The sequence below is a fragment of the Eriocheir sinensis genome, chromosome 5, assembly GCF_024679095.1.
Source record: "Eriocheir sinensis breed Jianghai 21 chromosome 5, ASM2467909v1, whole genome shotgun sequence".
NCBI classification, from domain to species: domain Eukaryota; kingdom Metazoa; phylum Arthropoda; class Malacostraca; order Decapoda; family Varunidae; genus Eriocheir; species Eriocheir sinensis.
In genome coordinates, this window is record NC_066513.1 from 9,998,153 (window position 1) to 10,004,687 (window position 6,535).

At 44.0% G+C, this 6,535-nt stretch overlaps 1 long non-coding RNA gene across 1 annotated transcript; it reads right to left on the reverse strand.

Moving 5' to 3' along the window:
• Positions 1 to 583: 583 nt before the first annotated feature.
• On the reverse strand, positions 584 to 1,694 carry LOC126984234 (uncharacterized). The gene is made up of 3 exons (XR_007736510.1): positions 1,125 to 1,694; positions 989 to 1,056; positions 584 to 721 (listed from the first exon to the last, which is right to left on the reverse strand). It is a non-coding gene; the product is annotated as an uncharacterized LOC126984234 (long non-coding RNA).
• Between the last annotated feature and the right edge of the window lie 4,841 nt (positions 1,695 to 6,535).

Consider the following 6,535-nt stretch of genomic DNA (forward strand, 5'->3'; position numbering starts at 1 on the left):
GCACGTGTGTTCTCGTACATACTATCCATTATCCCTACTGCCCTCTCACTCACTCCTATTCTAGCCAGCAATCAACTTAGCAAACCCCTATCTACCCTATCATACGCTTTTACTATGTCAGGGAAAGCTAGTTATACCTTCCCACCCGTTCCTTTCAGTCTTTCAATCACCGCGTTTACCACAGACATGTTACCCTCCTCCCTTCCATCCTTACGACAACCTCACCCATTACCCTGTTTATTTTTTCCTGTCGTGTCTGTAACAGCTATCGGCCGGTAGTTCTTTAACTCTTTCCTACTCCTGTGCCCCCCTACGTGTAGCAGTGTCACTTTACTCTCGTTCCACTTTCCCGGCACTTTTCCCTCTAACCAAATCTCTCTAAACAACCTATACAGACCCTCTAACACACCTGGGCCTCCTTCTTTATATAACTCATTAGGAATCCCGCGGTGAGGATTAACGAGACAGGCTGAAACACGTGGACGCTGCAGTATGGATTGTTTACAAATACAAAAATGAGGAATGGAGTCAAAATGTAAGGGAAGGACTGACGGTGGGAGCAACACACAAGACACGCGACTACACGGCAAAACCTAAATCTTAGGATGGGCTCACCAGCACCAAGACCACCACCATCACCACCCTCATCATTATACCTTCATCACCATCCCTTTCATGAAGCTTCACCACCAACACCATCACCACCCACATCATTATAAACCTTCATCACCATCCCTTTCATGAAGCTTCACCACCACCACCATCACCACCCATATCATTATAAACCTTCATCACCACCGTCCCTTTCATGAAGCTTCACCACCAACACCATCACCACCCATATCATTATAAACCTTCACCATCACCATCCCTTTCATGAAGCTTCACCACCAACACCATCACCACCCATATCATTATACCTTCACCATCACCGTCCCTTTCATGAAGTTTCACCACCAACACCATCACCACCCATATCATTATAAACCTTCATCACCACCGTCCCTTTCATGAAGCTTCACCACCAACACCATCACCACCCATATCATTATAAACCTTCATCACCACCGTCCCTTTCATGAAGCTTCACCACCAACACCATCACCACCCACATCATTATAAACCTTCATCACCACCATCCCTTTCATGAAGCTTCACCACCAACACCATCACCACCCATATCATTATACCTTCACCATCACCGTCCCTTTCATGAAGTTTCACCACCAACACCATCACCACCCATATCATTATAAACCTTCATCACCACCGTCCCTTTCATGAAGCTTCACCACCAACACCATCACCACCCATATCATTATAAACCTTCATCACCACCGTCCCTTTCATGAAGCTTCACCACCAACACCATCACCACCCACATCATTATAAACCTTCATCACCACCATCCCTTTCATGAAGCTTCACCACCAACACCATCACCACCCATATCATTATACCTTCACCATCACCGTCCCTTTCATGAAGCTTCACCACCAACACCATCACCACCCACATCATTATACCTTCACCATCACCGTCCCTTTCATGAAGCTTCACCACCAACACCATCACCACCCATATCATTATACCTTCACCATCACCGTCCCTTTCATGAAGCTTCACCACCAACACCATCAGTATCAGCATCACCACCATCATCACGTCCACCACCCACATCATTTTACCTTCATCACCACCATCCCTTTCATGTAGCCTCAATACCAACATCATCACCACTATTACTATCACCGCCACCATCACCACCACCGCCCTCATCGTTATACATTCATCACCAACATCGATTTCATGTAGCCTCAATACCAACACCATCACCACTATCACCACCACCACCACCACCCACATCATCATACCTTCACCACTATCAGCATCACCACCACCACCACCACCACCCTCTCTGCAACTCACTGGTCTTTTTCCTCTCCACTCAGGCTGGGAGCTACCCGCGGCAGTGTGATCTACAGTACCGGCTAAGAGTGGAGAAGAAACGGGGCAATAATCGTTTTAACAAATATCATGTGACAGAGGAGGTGCATGCTTCTATTACCAACCTGCAGCCCTACACTGACTACCTTGTCATGGTTCAGTCAAAGAGTGGCGGGAAGTATTCTGCTATCACCAGCACCACTGTCAAAACACTTCCTTCCAGTAAGTTTTATGTCCTGCACGCCAATTGGTGCTCTGGATTACTTAACATTCAACAACACAGCCTGAGTTCATGATTGCCAGCACTATGTAGACTTTATTCGGATCCGGGAAGATGAAAACATGCTGTGGAACTGTACATCTATGTGTGTGTGTGTGTGTGTGTGTGTGTGTGTGTGTGTGTGTGTGTGTATTTACCTGGTTGTATTTAGCTAGTTATAGTAGTATACATGGCCTGAGCTACATTTATGTGATCCTGTCTCCATATCTATAATTATCTAGTCTTTCCTTTAGGTGACGCTCTTTGCCATCACGACATCTTCCTTTAATTAACCCATTTCACGCGGCCCAGCCCGTTCGTGGTGCAGGCAAGTGTAGCGGCGGGAGTCTATTCCAGCACGCGTCTACCGCGCAATACGGGAGACTAAATTTCATGACATTACTTAAGAACTTTCCTTTCATCAACTTCATAATGTGTTCCCCTAATTGTCGTGTGTGTGTGTGTGTGTGTGTGTGTGTGTGTGTGTGTGTGTGTGTGTGTGTGTGTGTGTGTGTGTGTGTGTGTGTGTAATTACCTTTTTACTTATTTGTATTTACCTATTTGTAGTATACAGGGCCTGAGCTCAAGCTCCCAATCTATTTTTGTCTAGCTTTTCCTTCATTTTGTGGACACTGCTCACTTCAACAATGTCTCTGCTAAGTCCATTCCATGTATCCACATTTCTGTATGGAAAACTGAATTTATTTGTCTTTCACACAAGTCCCCTTTCTCAGTTTCTTACTGTGTCCTCTTAGTTACCTCCTCCCTTCTATCTCGATTAAATCATTTCTATCCAACACGTCCATTCCACTTCCATTCCTGTACAACGCTGTCAGGTCTCCTCTTTCTCTTCATTCTTCCAGTGTTGGTAGGCACAGTCCCCCCAATCTAGTCTCGTATGCCAGACTAGATAGTTCTGGTATCATCTTAGTTGCAATCCTTTGAATCCTTTCAAGTTTCCATATGACCTTTTTGTGTGTTTGTGGTGACCAAACAAACTTTGCATACATACTCTAACTTTGGTCTAATAAATGTTGTTATTAACTTCTTAAAAATGCCCCCATCCAGGTAGTGAAATGCCACTCGATTATTTTGCAGCAAATTGTATGTTTCTCCAAATATCTTGTTTATGTCCTTCTCAGGTGTCAGTGTGTCTTGCATTATAATTCCTAAGTCTTTTTCTTCCTTCATTGTGTCGATGATCGTCCCTCCCATCTTATACACTCTACATGGTCATGGTCTATTTTTACTCTTGCCGATTTTAATTAAGTGACACTTCTTTTCATTAAACTCTATTTCCCATTTTTTACTCCATTCATGTATCATTTAAGTCTTCCTGCAGTTTATTAAAATCATCCTCATCTCTTATTTTATTATGCAGTTTGGCGTCATCTGCAGACAAACTCATGTAACTCTTTACTCTTTCAGGCATATCATATATATATATATATATATATATATATATATATATATATATATATATAGATATATATATATATATATATATATATATATATATATATATATATATATATATATATATATATTAAAAAACATTATAGGTGCTAATACTGATCTCTGTGGAACTCCACTGGTGACCTTTCTCCAGGCCGATTTATCATCGTTCAACACGGTTCTCATTTCTCTGTTTCCTAGGTCATTTTTCATCCATTGTCATTTTTCCCCAATCCTTCTCTATTTTCTAATTTCCACAGCAGTATCTTGTGTGGAACTTAATAAAATGCCTTTTTTTAGGTCCAAAATATGCAGTCCGCCGTCCGTCTCTCTCCTGCATTATATCTATTACTCTAGACTAAAAACATATTAGATTAGGGGCACAAGATGTACAGTAATCCCTCGTCTATCGCGGGCGCTATGTTCCAGAACCCCCCACGATAAGCGAAAATCCGCGAAGTAGCGACCTTATATTTTTTTTTTATTATTTATATATATATATATTTTAAGGCTTTATAAACCCTCCCCACACTCTTACAAATATTTCCCACACTCATATTGACTTTTCCCACACTCTTATAAACACTTCCTACGACGTTTCGTTGTTACGACGCGGTCCCAATAAATGATTCTATAATTCTTGTTTCGACTTTCGACATTTGCTTCGTAAATACGAACTTCACGCAGGAATTAGTTTGGCGGGGCGGAAGGTTACTCAGAGAAAGTACAATATGAGCGTAGCTCACTTCTTTTATATCACAATTAGGTAAATTCGGAAGGGGAAAGGGAGGAGAGGGACAGAGTGAGTCATGAAGAAAATACCGATAGAGGATGTAAGAAGGGAGAACAAGGAAAAGTAATGGAGGAAACAGGGAAAGATAAAGAGAATGAAAACAAGAAGGGTGTGGGGAGGGAGGGACAGTGGGGAGAGTCATGTCAGGTCCTGAGGGAGAGTCAGGTAAGGTCCTGAGAGAGTCATAGCAGGTCAGGACTTCAGTCAGGACATGACCTGACCCTCATTTCCGCCCCTCCCTCCCCACACCCTTTCCATTTTACCTGTGTGTGTGTGTGTGTGTGTGTGTGTGTGTGTGTGTGTGTGTGTGTGTGTGTTTACAACTAGGTAAACACACACACACACACAGAAGGGGAGATGAGAAGGGTGTGGGAAGGGAGTGGCAGAAGGGAGTCAGGTCAGGGCTTTGGTCAGAACATGACCTGACTCACTCTTGCCCCTCCCTCCACACACCCTTCCCATTTCCCCTTCTGTGCGTGCGTGCGTGCGTGCGAGCGAGCGAGCGAGCGTGTGTGTGTGTGTGTGTGTGTGTGTGTGTGTTCATATAATCTAATGGGGAAGGAGAAAGGGAGGAAGAGTGATAGAGTGAGAGATAAGACTAAAGATAAGAGGGTGTGAGAAAGGAGGAAACAAGGAAAATTAGTGGAGGAAATGGGATGGGAAAAGAAGAGAGAGGTAGGGAGGGTCAGGTAAAGGGAGAGAAAGGGTGTGAGTGGGAGGGAAATAGATTAAAAAAGGTAGGGAGGGTCAGGTAAAGGTGAGGAAAGAGGGTGAGAGAAAGAGTGTGAGTGGGAGGGAAAGAGATTAAAAGAGAGAGGTAGGGAGGGTCAGGTAAAGGTGAGGAAAGAGGGGGAGAGAAAGGGTGTGAGTGGGAGGGAAAGAGATTAAAAGAGAGAGGTAGGGAGGGTCAGGTATAGGTGAGGAAAGAGGGTGACAGAAAGGGTGTGAGTGGGAGGGAAAGAGATTAAAAGAGAAAAACTGGGAGGGAGGTGAAAGGAAAAGAAGAAAGAAATGAGAAGGAAGTGGGGGAGGAGTGAACCAGGGAAAAGGCTAACGGCGCAATAGGCCGCGACGGAAAAATAAATAAAAAATAGGTAGGTGACGTAGGTGCTTATTTAAGTGTGTTCCTACTTAGATTGATTTATATCGTTTTCATTTTTTAGGCTAGAAAATGCTTATTTTACCGCAAAATCCCGCGATATAGCGAAAAATCCGCGATACGATACAATTTAAAAATCCGCGATACAGCGAGACCGCGATAAGTGAACCGCGATATGGCGAGGGATTACTGTACCTTGTCTGAATCCAATAAGTGAATGTACCTGTATGTGTGTGTGTGTGTGTGTGTGTGTGTGTGTGTGTGTGTTTACAGATGTGAATGATGCCACTGCCCCTTAAGCTAAATTCAGGGATATTGTCGAAGGCCTGAAACGTGACTGAGAGGTAAGTGCTAGAATGGATGCAAGGATGGACGAGACACTTTGGCCCAGGTCTTGGTATTGGTTTTGGGGTTAGGTGGATAGGTAAAATTATGTATGTGCACACACGCACACACACAAACCTGGCCTAAGCTAACCTAAGGTACCTGACTCCCAAACCAAGATCATGACCCACGCCATTTTTTTTATGTACGGCCTATGGCGATGGTTGGCGTTTTTGATGGCCTGATGGTCGGCCTCAGCCTGTTATGGTGCAGGCAAGTCTTTACAGTGGTGCCATTTTGCTAGGCTCATACTGGCCCCTGGGGTTAATCTTTGATCCTCATTTAGAATAATCTAGAATCCAGGTTGATAGGTGGTCTTCAGGACAGCATGTAAGTAGTCTTTGGCCACTCGGTGATGACTAAAAAATGTTAGCTTGTAGCAGCGGGCGTCTATTCTAACCATAAGTATTAGAGCAAGGTGCGCATCATGACTCAGCGCGTCTCTCTAATACTGCAAAGGACAGATGACTCCACTTATGCCTCACAGAACCTGGGAAAGTGACCGGTCTGCGAATGGAGGAGGCAAACGGCACTTCCCTGCTGGTGACTTGGGATCACCCCCAGGACAACCCCCCTAAAGGAAAGCTTGAGTACTTCA